The sequence below is a fragment of the Amblyomma mixtum genome, chromosome 1, assembly GCF_055824585.1.
Source record: "Amblyomma mixtum isolate Tamu chromosome 1, ASM5582458v1, whole genome shotgun sequence".
Lineage (NCBI taxonomy): Eukaryota > Metazoa > Arthropoda > Arachnida > Ixodida > Ixodidae > Amblyomma > Amblyomma mixtum.
This window is the reverse complement of record NC_143012.1, coordinates 150776574-150793401: the sequence shown is the minus strand read 5'-3', so window position 1 is coordinate 150793401 and position 16828 is coordinate 150776574. Positions and strand designations below refer to the sequence as shown.

The 16828-nt window shown below is 48.6% G+C and overlaps 1 pseudogene; it reads left to right on the top strand.

Annotated features, from left to right (window-relative positions):
- The window catches only part of LOC149367970 (uncharacterized), a 32567-nt pseudogene extending 17307 nt beyond the window's left edge, over positions 1-15260 (top strand).
- Positions 15261-16828: the final 1568 nt, after the last annotated feature.

The window sequence follows — 16828 nt, the reverse complement described above, 5'->3', positions numbered from 1 at the left end:
TCGAGTCGGCTGGCGCCTCTGGCTGCGGCCACCCTCCCGATCCTGCGCGCCAATCAGCCAGCGTTTTATAACAGCGCTGCTATTCTTCAGGGTTGCTTGTTCAGGGCAGTGTGTTTTCAGGCAGGCTACGATAAAAGAAGAGAGCAAAAACAAATGCCACCACTTCAAAAAGGCTGAAACCAGCTCAGCAGTGATATTCCAACCAAATAATCCAGTGCTTTGTAGTCCAGACTCGGATATAACACTAGTCAGCACTATATTCTATAACCATTGCAATATTCACTTTGAACCCAAAATAACATGCGGCAATGAGGGCAAAATGCAATAAACTAGAATATCTGTCCTTTGTACATAGCATCCATTATGATATATTTGTCGGCAGTCTTCAATGTCTTCACATCAGTATTATAAATGTTTTAGCTAAAATCAGGGCATGATATACTGAAAAATTTGGCATTGTGTGTACCATTATAAATAGCACTAAACAATTGCAAGCAGTATTAGAAATTCAATATTTTGCAATTGCATGAAACCTGATGTAGTATACAGTAGCAATTGTTTTAACAAGTTGCTTTAATGAGGCAATCTAAGTCAACAATAAAACAGCTACATTACCGCCAGCATGCATATTTACCCTTAAATACAGGCAAATCATTTAAAACCTGCATTTCATTACGTCCACGTCACAGCAGTGCCAAAATTAAGAATGAATACGAAATTTTTTCATGACAAAGTAGACTAAATAGAATAGATTCTCGAAGCACTCAAAATTTTTTTTCCGGGGAAAACATTGCGGGGTTTCATGTCCCAGAAGCAACAGATGGACTATGAGGGACACCTTAGTGGAGGGCTCCAGGAATTTCCACCACCTGGGACAAATGTATTGTACTGAAGAATATATGGCTGATAAAATGACCAGCATGTTTAGCACATGACAATTCTTCACCATTGTGCTGAAGAATTTCCGGCTCCATTACTTGGAGCCGAATGCCACATGTCCAATGCACACAATAAGCCTCTATGAAGGCCAAAATGAACGTACTCACCACTGCCGAGTTGTTCAAGTGGTGCGCTTTGTCGAGTGGACACTAGAGCATACTGTCTTAGGAAGATCAGTGAAGTGCGGCCTAAGAATGTCAAGCAGTGAATTAACTGCCGCTCTCCTGATATGATACTTCACAGCCCAAGCCCCCAACTGGCTCCTTATCCCCTCTGGACACTCGGCATTGTCGGGAACATCAACTAAGTCATGTTCATAAGGCTCCACGGGACCAGTGTTTTGACCGTGCAAGTCACTTCCAACTGACTCAGCTTGATCTGCACTTGAACACTGTGTCTCAGCTGCCACGACAGAGGATTCAAAAATATTCACTGCTGCATATGCTTGCCCTAAGCTGTCCCCGAATGGTGCAAATCTATCGTTTCCAACAATTGCTAAACGTGATGGATTGTCGGATTGCAAATGGGGGAATGTCTCAGAGCATGCTGCCGCCTCTGCGTCTTCTGCGACTTGCTGCAAACACCGAACGCTGCCCGCCTTCGCCAGATAAAGCTCTCGGCGACGTTTCGCCCTCAAGAACCGCTCTATGATGAGGTCTTACCTTCCAACGTTTAGGTCAGGTGGTGTTGTCATGGTGAAAGGCCAAGACGCGGCACTGCAGGAACAACCAATGCTTCAAATCCAAACGAAGCACTTTGGCAGCTACGCTTACGCCGCTACGAGAGCATGAGTGTGAAAAGCGCGGGAAGAGCATGGCTGCATGGCGTCGCAGATTCAGTCGTTGTGACTGACGCCGCGCTTTCGTAGATGTGCTGTCAAAAATAAGGTCGCAGGGAACAAAAAATAAAATTAATGTGTTGTTTTATTCATTTTTCTTAAATTATACAAGTTAAAATTTACATTGCTTCACTAGGTTTAGATAAAAAAACAATTGCTTGCCAATTTCAATAAAACATCGAAACCGAAACTTTTGAGTTTCGGTTTTGTTTGGTGTCAGAATTACGAGACTCCTTTTATCTCTCGATGAAACTGCACTCGTCCGACAATTATTTAAATGCTCAGCATTAAAACGAAATTGATGCCGCAGCATTGCACCTGCATACTGCTTACACATTACATTTCACCGATTGATAAATTGATAATAATGATTGATATTGATTGATAATGACTGCATGCATGTTAGGCTCAACATGCATGCAGTCATGCGCGCAGTGTATTCGTAAAAAAAATATTGGGATAATATGAAACGTACGTCGATCGAGCGTTTCGTCCGCTATTTCCACGCGCCTACTGCTCGTGCGTCTGGCATATACGTCACCGGCCAAGCCAGTGGGTAGCCAACCATGGCCCTACGATGGTCCCTGTGTGGTGCCCGAGCGTTGGGTGCCGACTAATTCCCTATCATTTGCCGGTAGTTGGCTGAACGTTTTTGACCAACTATTAACCAGCCCAATTGGCAGCCAACCACGGCCCGACTAGGGGCCGCCATTGGTTGGCCGAGGATACCGGCTGCCGAGCACTGTCCAATTGCTTACCGATGGTCGGCCGTCGGCCAATTTCACTTGGGTCCTGCTGAGCGGAAGTACTCCGCTGGGGAACGTAAGGCCCTTGCTTGTCTCTTCGCGTGCGAGCGCTGGCACGTCTACCTATGGGGTAGAAAATTTTTTATACGTACGGACCACCAGGCACTGGTGACGTTACTTTCAGCTGCCGGTACAGGACGCCGACCTTTGCGTATATCCAGATGGTCAGCTCGACTTTAGTATTATAACTTCGACATAGAGTACCAAAAGGGAACGCAAAATGTCGTGGCCGATGCGCTTTCACGCCTACCTCTTGACTGTGATTCGCAGCAGACGATGCAGGAAGAAATTGTGTCCGTTGTATCAGAGTGCCTAACAAAGGAACGGCTGCAGGTTGCCACTGCTGCAGACAGCACACTGCAACAGGTTGTTGTGCACGTGGTACATGGTTGGGCGCCTAGAAAAGCTTTGCCAGCAGAAGTAATGCCGTACTTTAACGTGCGGGAAGAGCTTTCTTTCGTTGATGGCCTTTTGATGCGCGGCGAACAGGTAGTTGTTCCGAGTGAATTAACCTCGCTCCTGGTTGGTTTTGCGCACGAAGGTCACCCAGGAATTGTGAGGACGAAGCATAGACTACGTGATCTTTACTGGTGGCCGCGTTTGAATAAACAGGTAGAAGAAGCAATTCATTTTTGTCATATCTGCCAGGCCGCGGACAAGTCCGCTGAACCGTCGTTTGCACCGCTGCAGCCGGTGACGTTTACAGCCCTACCATGGCAGAAGTTAGCAATGGATATAGTGGGACCGATTGACTGGGCCCCTTCAAACTGTAGGTACATGATATCGCTGATCGATTCTCATTCCAAGTGGCCTGAGGTTGCCTTTTCATCTACAGTGACGTCACAGAGTGTGGTCGATTTTTTGCAGGCTGTGTTCAGCCGAGAAGGCTATCCGGAAGAAATTGTCACAGATAATGGGCCTCAGTTTAGATCGCAAATGTTTGAAACATTCTTGAGAGAGAGGGGTATTGCGCATCGTTGTTCTCCTCTGTACTATCCACAGGGAAACGGCGCGATTGAACGTTTTAATCGCATGCTGAAAGATTTCATGCAGGTTGCCCGATTGGAACAACGGCCCCTCCAGGCTGCTGTGGTTGACTATCTCGGCATATATAGGTCCACGCCGCATGCGACAACAGGTGTGTCGCCAGCTAAGTTGCTCCACGGGCGCCAGCCAAGGACAAGACTCAATACAGTGGGTTTGCCGACAAGAGAGCGTGTCCATGCCGGTTCGAATAAAAATGTTCCTGCTAGGGTTAAGGCGAAGCATATGTATGCAAAACAGTATATGGACAGGAGGCGAGGTGCCAAAAGACCAGCCTTTAGAGTAGGGGACTTCGTTCGTGTACGCAAGCCAGCAGGCGGTGGGAAAGTGTCGGTAAATTACATGGGACCTTTCAAGATTGTCGGCAGAAAAGGCAAAAATAGCTTTTTGATGAGCGACGGTCGTTGCTGGAACGCGTCTAAACTAGTTCGGGTTCCCTGCAATCAATCGCAGACAATAGAACAATGGGCATGGGAATTGCCTCATGACTACTCGGGTACCGCTGGGCCTGAAAGCGGCGCAGGCGATGAACAGGGTGAATTGTTGCGATTGCCGGAAAAAAGGGCTGAAGTTAATGAAGAAGTGGTTGCTCCTTTAGAGGATTCGGTGGAGCAACCTTTGCGTCGAAGCACTAGGGTACGCCGACCTGTAGAAAGATTTGGGTTTTCTTCACCTGAATAATAAGTGTTTAGTTCGTGTTATTTTGGTTGTTGCAAATTACTATGTCGTATTTTCAAGCGGGAGGCGATGTTGTATCCTTCTTTCTTGTTTCAGTTTCGTTTCTTTCAGTGTACATATCGTCATCGTCATTCAATATGATTTCCTGTATAGGTGGCTTCACTCTGACGAATAAGGGAGTGTTTTTGCATACTGCGCTTGCGTGGTCCCGTGTCATGCGTCTGGTTTGAACCAGACACCACAATAACACCTTTTAGTAAATCAAGCAATTTCTCTCGGATCGACAATCTATCATCCCAATTCAAGATGAAGAACACGGCCCCTTATCAACTGGGACCGAGAGGAACACCGCAAGGCGCGGTCCTCTCGCCATTACTTTTCAATCTGACCATGATGAAACTCCCCGCTCAGCCGGCGCAGGTCGAAGGCGCCCAGCGTGCGCTGTATACTGACGACATAACCACCTGGGCCAAACATAGATCGATTGGAGGCATTGAAGCCAACCTGCAAAAAGCGGCGGAGATCATGGACGCCTACGCCCGCCGCTGTGGCCTTCAATGCTCCCCGTCCAAATCCAAATTTGTGCACATTTGCCCGTCGCCTAAGTGCATCACCAAAATTGAACTTTCTCTGGCTAGGGGCCCGATACCCGAACACAATGAGATTAGAGTACTTGGTCTCTTTATCCACAAACATCGACGGGTTGATACAACACTAGCCAAACTGCGCAAGGTGGGGGACCAGGTTGGCCGGATGGTCCACCGTGTTTTGTTGCGTGGTTCATGTGAAGGAGCAGACAAGTTTCCAGGGGGGCGAAGCAACGAAGCGACCGCATGTTCGTCGGTGCGTCGCTGGCCGAGATAAGCCCGCGCGTAGATTGCGGCGCACGCCTTTTATTCGTTTTGGCGCGCCTGCGCATTAGCGACGGCGGCGATAAGCCGGACACCACATCCCTCCCCTTTTATATTGGCTAATTTAGCAAGCTAAACTCCAGCTTGATATCTGTCCGGTGGTCGACGGTCTCTGGACGGGTAGCGTCTTGCACCCGCCGTCTGGAACTCTTGCGAAGCTGCAGGACCACTGGTGGTAAGGGGCGCAGGGTGTCATTGGGTCGACGCTTGGTGGAAACGCCAGGAACTCGTATCCCTCCTGGTTACATGCCTCGCGGTCAGTATCCGTGGTTCGCGCGAGCAGCGTGTCCTTGTGACGACGCCAGGTGAAACTGCCCCTGGGCGTGGTAGCACGAACGGTAAAAGACAAATGGCCGGACTGCCCCACAACAACACCAGGGACCAAGTTTCGTCTGCCTCGATAATCAAATCAAATCAAATCAAATTGCGAGCTATCACTTGGTCAACGGCTGCTATGTCACGATCACGACGTAGGCGAGCCACGGATTGCTTGAACTGATTATATGCAACCCTTCCTCCCACCGCTGGCTCGACAACATCGAGTCGATTTCGCAGCCGTCGTCCTAGTAGCAAGAAGGGTAGCGGATCGGGCTAGTTAGTGCAGTTTTGACATTTTTTGCAGCGCTAAAACAACAAGGACGCAGAGAGAACAGACAGGGACGAGCGCTCGTCCCTGTCTGTTCTCTCTGTGTCCATGTTGTTTTAGCGCTTCGAAAAATGTCAAAGCCTAGTAGCAAGTTTGCTGGTGACTCAGTCGTCGCATGGGGCGAGTTGCGATAGGTAAGCAAAAACTTGTGAAGTCTCAGATTTAATGTGTCCGCTCCGCTAGACTTAGGAAGAGCGCTTTTAAGTGTCTCATTAAACGCTCTGCAAGCCCGTTTGAGCTGGGATGATACGGTGCAGTAAGCACGTGACGACAGCAAAATTTTTTCACAAAAAGCTTGAACTCTTAGGAAGTAAACTGCGGGCCGTTATCGGTGACCATGGTTTCTGGGAAACCAAACCACGCAAATAGCTCTCTGTTTGTAAACTGTAGCGTCCGACTTAGTCGAGGGCATAACACACACTTCCGGCCACTTCGAATGCGCGTCCGCGACTACAAGAAATATTGCGTTCAAGAAGAGGCTAGCAAAATCTATATGTACACGCTGCCATGGTGCTGTTGGCCAAGACCAAGGATGCAGGGGCGCTTTGCACGGCTCGGAACGTTGTTCTTGACAACTTACGCAGGCCTTGACACGATGCTCTAGGTCCGCCTCAATGGACGGCCACCACACGTAGCTGCGCGCCAGTTGCTTGCTGCGCACGATGCCTGGGTGCCCTTCGTGGAGTTCGTCCAGCAGCAAATTGCGCAACTTTGCCGGCACGATCACTCGCATCAGAACATCAAGCAGCCTTGGTGAACTGAGTTCGTTGCGTGTGTCAAAAAAAGGCTTCAAATCTTTTTCAATCACAGACGCCGGCCACCCGACGTTAATGAAATCTATCACTTTACAAAGCAAGGCGTCCCGAGCTGTTGCTCGGCAATGCCCTGGCTTGAAACTGGCATTGATTGCAACCGCAATGAATAAAAAATTTCTTCTCTTTCTTGTGTTTCGTCTTTCACCACTGATAGCGGCAGGCGCGAACAGAAATCTGCTTCAGCGTTCTCTATTGATTATCTGAAGATAAGCGAATACCGGTAAGCTGACAGTGTGACAGCCCAGCACTGCAAACGCGCTGCTGCGATAGTCGGAATGCCGGTTGTTGGGCCCAAGATTGTATGAAGCGGTTTATGGTCGGGGGCTAATGTGAACGAACGACCGAAAAGTGTAGAAATTAAACTTCTTAACACCAAATGTTATTGCAAGGCCCTCTTTCTCAAGCTGGCTGTATTTCTTCTCGGCACCGGTCTAGGTACGCGATGCGAAAGCGATTGGCTTTGTGCTGCCACCATCCGAAACATGAGAAAGAACCGCGCCTAAACCATAGTGCGATGCGTCGCATGATAGCTGCAACGGTTTGCACTGGTCATTGTACGCCAAAATCGGCGTAGAGGCTAGCAATCTCTTTATCTTGATGATGAGCCTGGCAACGCTCATCTCAGCAGCACGGGGAGTTTTTGCATAGCAGCCTGAAAAATGGTTGTGCCACCGTTGCTAGGTTAGGAAGGAACTTGCCGCAGAAACTGACGACTCCCAGGAACGACTGCAGCTGTTGCCTGTCTTTAGGGGCTGGAAGTGCGTCAACCTTCTCAATCGTTGCCGAGATGCCTTGTGCGCTGATTCTCTGTCCGAGGTCGCGAAGGTCCTGTTGGAAAAACGAACGCCTCTTTCAAGAAGTCGTTTTAACACAGCTTCCAGATTGGTGAAATGCTCTTCGTCATTTTTACCAGTGACCAGAATGTCGTCTAGGTAGCAGCAAACGCCGTGCAAGCCCTTCAGCATGGTGTCAATTACTCTTTGCAAAATCCCAGGCGCGGACGAAATTCTAAACGCGAGTCGATTAACAAACAGCAAACAACCTTTTCTGGGTATTTAACGTGAGGTATTGTTTTGACGACTCAGACATGACCACTTGCTGATAGGCCCGGTTGAGATCAATCTTCGAGAAATGCTTTCCCCCCGACAAGGCTGTGAACAGGGCGTCCACCTTTGGTAATGGGTAGCAGTCGACATCAAGGCACGGGTTAACGGTCGTCTTGTAGTCGCAGCAAATCCGTATGCTACCATTTTGCTTGATTACGGGTACCGTAGGCGTAGCGTATACTGATGTCATAACCGGCGATATAATTCCCAGTTGTTCCATTTTGCCCAATTCAGCGTCGAAAGCTTTTTGCAAAGCGAACGAAACATTGCTGGCTTTTAGGAATTTCGGCTTCATACCAGGTTTAAGAAAAAGTTCGGCGCGCTCTTCCGTTATCGTGCCTAAGTCGTCATTGAAAAGGGTTTGGTACTTCGCCAGCAATGCGTCAAGCCTCTTTTTTACGCTAATATGAGTAGGTGTGTCTGACCTTGTAATATTGTTAAGGTTCCAGACTTTCACCCACTCCAGCCGGACGGCGCGGAGCCACTCCCGGCCCACTCCCGTCTACGACGTAGAGTTCAAGAATTGCAGAATGGTTGCCGTGCTGCACGTTAACTGAAGAGACCCCCTGGGGTCGTACCAGTGCTCCTTTTGCGGTACGAAGTTTAACTGTAGTAGGCTCCAGTACAGCCGAAGGAAAGAGCTGACGGAACTGCGTTTTTGACATGACGGAAACAGCCGCTCCCGTGTCCAACTCCATGTTCACCAAGACGCCGTTGATGGTCATCAGTACCGTGACAGGGTCGCACTGAGCTGCCGACACGCCTTTAAGACTGAGGGTCGAAGCTTTCCGCGACACAACCGTCAGCATGTTCACTTTCTTTTTCATTTGCTTTTTCTTAGAAAAAGTCTTACCCCTGCTTCTGCAGGCTCTCTTGATATGCCCCTTTTTGTTGCAACTGAAACAGGTGGCGTCCAGGTGAGGGCATGCTTCACTCGTGTTTTGGCGAACCACCGCGAAAACAGCTTTTGCGTGTTTTCTGCGCTTCAGCCTGCACCTTGTGCACATCGCTGACTGCGGCGTCGGTGCCGCGTGCTTCAGGAGCACTCTTCTTAGCCGCTTCCATTGCAAGAGCCCTCTCCACCGCTATCTGGAACGTAAGCTAGCTCTCTTTCGTGAAAAACACTCGCTGAATGTCTTCTCATAGCAGGCCACCCACGAAGCGGTCCCGAAGGGACTTGTCAAGGGCGCTTCCAAACTCGCACGTTTGCGATAATTTACGAAGCTCGGCAACATAACTAGATATGGACTCGCCTTCTCATTGACACCTCCGGTGAAACTTGGCCCGTTCTCCAATGACGGACGGCTTCGGGGACAGGTGGTCGCTCAAAACTTTCTTGAGGTCATCGAAACTCTTCGTAGAAGGAAGGTCTGGAGCAGTTAATGACTCCAACAACCCGTAGGTCTTCGGACCGATAATGCTCAAGAAGGCGTGTACCTTGTCGCCGTCGGGTACTCCGTTGGCAATCAGGAACGGCGTAAGCCGCTCTTCGTACGAAGCCCAATCGCTGGCGGACTCCTCGAAAGGTTCCAGCTGGCCCAGTCGCCCAGCGAAGTGCGTCACTGCTGCCTCGCCCCCAGTCATGACGACAGTCACCGGCTCCGCACACTGCAAAACGATAGCCTTCTTCACCGAGTGAATTTTGGAAACACTTGCCTTCCAAATCTGAAGAACGCCGTCTTTATCCCATCCTCGTTGCCAGTTGTTGTCTTGCGTGGTTCATGCGAAGGAGCAGACAAGTTTCCAGGGGGGCGAAGCGGCGATTATTTCCGCACATGGGCGTCCGGAGGGGGGGCAAGGGTTGCACCCCCCTGGAAAATCACTCACTCGAACCGTGAGTGATGGCCGCACACCAGGGGCGGTGGTGCGCTCAGTCAAAAGGGTAAAAGCAGCCCCGCATGGTCACATCTGCGAAATGCCGCGTCCGGGCGTGCGTCGTTCCGCCGTTTTCAAACCACGCCATCGTTAGCTCTACTGAAGGGCGACCTGTTCCAGACATACAGCGGCACCGGCGAGCATGTGTTTCGAGCCGCCTTGAGATGGGTGTCTGTTTCTTTGATCTCTAGAGAGATAGCGACACGGAGGCAGACAGTGCACGGGGCATCTTGTTTTCGCCTATGTCGTTACGCCGGTCACCGATGAATTCTTAAGGAGGGAAGGACAAATCAGCCGTGTCCACCCCCGCTTTGTCGGGCTGCGCAGGGGCAAGCGGGCGATGAGTTGGCGCCGCCGCCGCTCGCTGTCTCCTCCGATCCACGTGTAGCGCAGTTCGGTAGAAGCGCCGCTTTCAGAATCTCCGGCAAAGGGGATTAGCTGCTTTTGTTCACGGCGACGCAGTCTCCCGAGGCGCCCCCACACCAGCGTTCTTTGCGTCTTCTGTGAAAACCAGCGCCTTTGGTCAACGCAGCCCGATGGCGCCTGCCTGGCTCGCCTGTCACCTCTGGCTGGGCCTCAAATCACAACAGCGCCCATGTACTGTGCGTGTCAGTGCATGGTAAAGAGACCCAGGTGGTCGACATTACCCGGAACTCTGTACTACTCCATCCCTCATAGCCTGAGTCGTTTTGGGGCTCTGAACCCCATAAAAACACAAAAACAAATTTTCCGACCGGAGTGGCGAGTGTCCCTTCCCCTCGGAAGTTGCGCGGCGTTCCTTTCACCCCCAAAGTGCGCATTCGGGGATACTGCGGCAAGTAAGCCCTCGCACGTGTGCGCGCCTCTGTGTTTGTGCTTGGGTGTTTTTAGTGGCCGGTTGTCAGCGAAGCTGAGAACAACCAAGACAGCGGACGAGAAAACGACGAGCGGCGAGCAGTGTGTGTGGGGTTGCTCGACTGTGCGGATGCGCAAGCAAGATGGAGCGAGGTGTATGAAGCTGCGAGCGTGCATTTATCTTGTAAATAAGTTTTCGTTGTATATATAGTCATCTTTTGTTTTCAACGTACGCGTTCAACAGTTTTTCCAATCAATGTGTATGATGAGTGTGCACCGAGAGCGTGTAATGAAGCACAGAAGTGAATTTATCACACGTGTAATTACGCAATTCGCCCAGAAAAATCCGAGGCGCCTACAGTTGCTGTTCAAGGAAGACTGACTGAGTGACTGTAGTTGCGTGTTTGCGAACATATTGTGCTGTGTGCTGGTCATCAATCCGGGTGAGTCGAGAACCCGTATGCAGGAAGACTGAGCACTCTTCTCCACGAAGTGATATAGCATCTTTTTGCATTTTTTATTAATTTTAGTTGTTTCTTCGTTGATAAACTCCAATGTACCTCTCCTAGCCGCGCTTTAATTTGCTGTTTGTAATTTTTCTTTCATGTGTGCATTTTGTTTAATTTTTATTTATATATAAATAAATAAATTTACTCCGCAAATAGCGCCTTTTTGCTACGAACATACCCCCCCCCCCCCCCCCCGGGGCACCAACGTGGCCCCCCCCTGCAAAAAATTCTGCGGACGCCCTTGTTTCCGCATGTTCGTCGGTGCGTGGCTGGCCGAGATAAGCCCGCGCGTAGGTTGTGGCGCGCGCCTTTTATTCGTTTTGGCGCGCCTGCGCATTAGCCACGGCGGCGATAAGCCGGACACCAAACACCGGGTTTCCAACAAACGCGAGGGGTTACAGTGCAAAGACTCCTTGCGGCTGGCGCATGCTGTCGTGACCAGTCAAGTACTCTACTCGACTCCTTACCTTCACCTGCGCAAGTTTGACGAGAACGCCATCGAGGTGATTCTCATAAAGATGTACAAGCGTGCCCTCAATCTCCCGGTGAACACGTCCAACCAGCTCCTCATGGGCCTGGGGATGGTAAACCCTTTCGCGGAACTCCGGGAGGCACACTTGACCAATCAATACCCAAGGCTTTCAAAGACGCCGTCGGGAAGCCGCCTATTAGCGCGCCTACACATCCACCACCCGAAGCTGACGGAATAACGCGTACGCATCTCCGAAGTCTGGAGATAAGCCCTGGACGTGTCCTCTTCCGGCCAACATGACACCTGACGACCACAGCGGCAGGCGCCTTGCGCGGACGGAGGCACTGACCCGCCAGTATGGAAACAAACATGGAATCTTCTACGTGGACGCCTCCGGCCCTCGTCATGGTGGGTAGTATACGGCCGCAGTCGTCCACCAAAACGTCGTGGTGAACGGCCTAACTTTCCGAGCTCAAGACATAACACACGCGGAGGAGGTCGCCATTGCCCTAGCCGCCGCAGACCAGGACTCGCGAGTCATCATTACCGACTCGAGAGGGGCCTGCAAAAGCATTCAACAGGGATAAATTCCTCTCTTTGCGCATCGCATCCCTCAAAGTAGCGACTACCTCGGTGCCCCCGCGTCTCGTATGGGCTCCTGCTCACATGAGCCTCAAAGGCAAAGGAACGTCAGATGCCACCGCCCGCGTGCTCACTCTCCAGGCAACGCCTTCAGACCCTTGCGAAACGAATCATAAAAATAATACGGCCCTCACTTTTGGACAAATTACTGAATTATACCAATCCGGCCACGCAAATTATTCTAAGCTCTTTAAGGGCTTTACAGAGACGAAGGAACTCACACTGATGCATGATGCTCTTAACATGATCTCAGTACGTTATCCGGGTGCGGCAATCCTTCTTGCTGGTGACTTCCATTATCCCAGTATCGTGTAGGCTAATACATCGGCGTATCCTCGCCTCTTTTCTACCGAATGCAATAATTTTTTCCGAACCTGTTTGGACTTCAACCTTTCGCAGCCAGTTACTAAGCCAACTCGAGTCACGCCATCATCTTCCAATGTATTAGACCTTCTGCTAACCAACGCGCCGGAGCTTATCCCTTCAATCTCGTACTTACCTGGTCTTAGTGATCACACCTTGCTTCATTTCGATATAAAAATTAATATTCCTAATCGCCGGAGCATCTTCAAGTCTATTAGAGATTACAAACGGGCGGACTATGATGTCATTAATCGTGAATTACCTCTTTTCTTAAACAATTATTTACCAGATTTTCCGCAGCGTTCTGTCCACATTAACTGGGAAATGTTTAGGGACATTGTTGACCGTCTCACTAATACATTTGTGCCACTAAGAATTTTGCGGTGTAATAGCCAATCACCGTGGTTTAATAACGTTTTAAAAAGGCTATCCAATAAGAAAAAGCGTTTGTTTCGCTCGGCGAAATCATCGAATTCGCAACAACGATGGGACGGTTACCTTTCTGCGGCCGCTGAGTACAAATTAGCTCTGAAAAATGCTAAGGACTCCTTCTTTAACAGTACTTTGCCTGCTCTGCTGATTAATAACACTAGACAGTTTTGGAACACAGTGAACAAGAAAGATAGTTCGTATATACTACTTACATCTTCTGACGGCGTTGCATTTTCACCTAATGAATGCGCTAGTGTTCTTAACAGTGTTTTTGTTGCTGCTTTTTCTGGCAATGTTTCCCTTACCAATCAGGAGTGTCCGGTCTTGGATGCTTTTCCCATGAATCCAATTCTTTTTGACACAACTGGCAACCTGAGAATAATTGAAAACCTCAAGATTTCTTCCTCCTGTGGCGTCGATAACATTAATTCGAAATTTCTGGTTAACACAAAGATGTACAGTTCAGTGATCCTCACCAAACTGTTTGACCAGTCTCTGAAAACAGGCTGTATTCCCAATGACTTGAAGTTTGGGAGGGTGATTGCGCTGCACAAGTCTGGCGATAAACATTGCCCTGATAACTTTCGCACTGTGTCGCTCACCAGCATTCCATGTCAAATCACGGAACATGTCATCTACTCTCATCTTGCTAACTGTTTAGAATCCAATTGCTTTTTCACTAATGCACAACACGGCTTCCGTAAATCGTTTTCATGCGAAACGCAACTCATATGTTTCACAAATGACTTGCATTGCATTCTAGATAGCGAGTCCCATGCTGATTCTATATTTATGGATGTTTCTAAAGCATTTGACAAGGTTTCACATGAGCTTGTTTTTCTTAAACTAACCAGCCTTAACATGGATTCCACACTGCTTGCATGGGTGCATTGTTTTCTTTCAAACCGAAGTCAGTTCGTAACAGCAAATAACGTCAATTCTGATTCCTCTCCTGTTTGCTCTGGCGTTCCTCAGGGGTCCGTTCTTAGGCCCCTCCTCTTTCTCATTTATATAAACGACTTACCAACTAATATATATCGTCTTCCATTTGTCTTTTTGCCGATCACTGTGTTATTTACCGCGAAATTAATGATGATAATGATGTATGTGTTCTTCAGTCAGATATTAACAAGGTACTGGATTGGTGTAACCTGTGGAATATGAAGCTAAACATTACTAAATGCAAGCATTTGCCCATTTCTCGTCTATCTAATGCACCCTCTACCTACTGCATTAATGGCATCACTCTTGAAACTGTGTCGTCATATAAATATCTGGGTGTTCACGTCTCTTCTAACCTGTCTTAGAAAACTCATGTTGACTACATTACAAATAACGCCAACCGCGTGCTTGGATAGCTTCGCAGAAATCTTTCATGTGAACCGAGTTCATTAAAACTATTACTTTACAAAACAGTGGTCCGCTCTAAATTCGAATATGCTTCATCGGTGTGGAACCCTGGGGTCGAATCTCTCATTTCTGACTTAGAATCAATTCAAAACTGCGGTTGTCGCTTCATACTTTCCAACTATCATCGTACTAGTAGTGTAATTGCCATGAAAGCTAACCTTTCCCTACAGCTTCTTTCCCATCGCAGGTCAATAGCTTCATTATGTACTTTTCACAAAATTTATCATAATCCTTATTTCAGAGAAGTTATTAAAAAGAACACCCTATATTTCAGCACGTATTGATCACCGCCACAAAGTTTGGATCCCTTCTTGTCATACAAGATGTTTTCACGATTCATTCATACCCAGAACTTGTGTCAGCTGGAATCACCTTCCCCGCAATATTGCTGTAATTACTGATACTGCTGCATTTCGTAACACTGTTATTAATTTTATATAAGTATGTGTCTATTACTTTGTTAATTTATTAGCTACTGTTTTCTTTTGTGTTTTGTTTTCTGCAATGCTGCCTTTTGTTAATTCTGTTATTGATTTTATACAAGTGTGTGCTGTAAATATATTAAATTTTTCTGGCAGCTGTTTTGTGTTTTGTACTTGCATGTTATTCGCACTCCTCTCTGTAACGTCTAACGGCCCTGAGGGTAAATAAATAAATAAATCAACTCCTCCGTCTTTACACTAAAACACTGCTGTGCCCAGCATTTTTAAAGCATTTTGATCCTGCACGTGCAGGAAAGTGTCCGTACTGTGCGGAGAAGTCTTCGGACATCTTCCACATGGTGTGGGCACGTCATTCAACCCCGAACTTCGCCCCAAAACCCAACCCCACCCGGGAGGACTGCGAGGCAGCCCTGGTAGGCTGCTCCGACCTGGTGAGCCAGAAGGCCCTGGTTGAGCGCGCCCTACCCGCAGTGGACGCCAATGGGCTCCTGTACTGAGGAGCGCACCGAGTGGTTTGTGAGAGGCGGCCCTTTCAGGGATACGTCAAACTTCATCCCTATTATATAAGAATATTAAAGTTTTTCAGAGACAGACAGATAGGCTGCCAGTGGCCTCTCATGCCCTCTCTCTCTCTCTCTCTCCTCTCCCTCATCCCCCTAAGAGGGGACGGGGGGATCTCCCTCCAATTCGCTACCTGCCAACAGAGATAGGTGGCGGGCCGTGGACGGCGACGACGGCGCGAAACGCTCTAAAAATATAAATGCTAATTGATTGATTTGAACAACAGAAGTCGATAAAGGGAGGTACGTCAGAACATCTGGTGTTTGTATGCGCCTGCTTCGGTCGCTATGATGTGAGAATTAAGGTAACAAAGATTTCATTTAAAAACAATGTCAGTGAGGCCACGACTTGAGAAAGCACGATACGCAACGCCATAGCTTCGTTGTTTTTTCTAGTGGTCTCTTTAACGCTTGCGTCGATATGCTTAAGGGATACAGAGACAAACATTTTAGGTGTAGCCGCCGCGGTGGCTCAGCGGTTATGGTGCTCGGCTGCTGACCCAAAAGACGCGGGTTCGATCCCGGCCGCGGCGGCTAGAATTTCTTTGGAGGAGAAATTCTAGAGGCCCGTGTACTGTGCGATGTCAGTGCACGTTAAAGAACCGCAGGTGGTCGAAATTTCCGGAGCCCTCCTCTACGGCGTCTCTCATAGCCTTAGTCGCTTTGGGGCGTTAAACCCCATAAACCAAACCAAACTAAACCATTTTAGGTGTAAATTGGTTTAAATTGGTTTTTGTTTTTTTTGAGGAAAGAAAATGGCGCGGTATATGTCTCACAAATCTCGGTGGATACCAGAACCGCGCGTAAGAGAAGGGAGGAAGGTGGGAGTGAAAGAAGAAAGAGAGAAAGAGGTGCCGTGGCGGAGAGATCTAGAATAATTTCGACCACCCGGGGATCTTTAACGTGCACTGACATCGCACAGCACAGGTGCGCGTTCTGTGTTTTTGCGTACTGGGGCTAACCACTGAGCCACCGAGGCGGATGATTCGTTTTTTTTTTTTTTTTGCCTTCGAAAAGGCCTATGACCTAGTAATCCTGAAAACTATCTTTTTTCTGTGCCTCACGCTGCCTAAAGTTCAACTAAATGTCACAGCCAGTGTTCGATCGGTGAAACCGAAGCCGAAACAGCACAAGAGAAGAAATTCAATTTTAAATTATTTAGATGGCCGTAGGCGAATACCACGCGGTGACCTGTCTACGCACCGTTTTAAAGGAGAAAATGCAATAAAAGTAGGCGTCTATAGTCATTTAAAGGATACAGCCGCAAAGATTATGAGTTTTGGGTTTCTTGCCTTCAAAGCGGCCTAAGGCCTAGGTAATCATGAAAATGAGCGTAAAATTCTTGAGCGTTCAATATTAATTTCGAATGACTCTCCGCCTGCAGTTTCAGTCTCGGTAGGCGCCAACGCTGGAGTGCAGCATGACGTCACGGTCGACCGCCTAACCTAGACTGCCACATTCCTGATGACGTCGGCATCACAGGCAAGCACTCGTTTTTCCTGAGA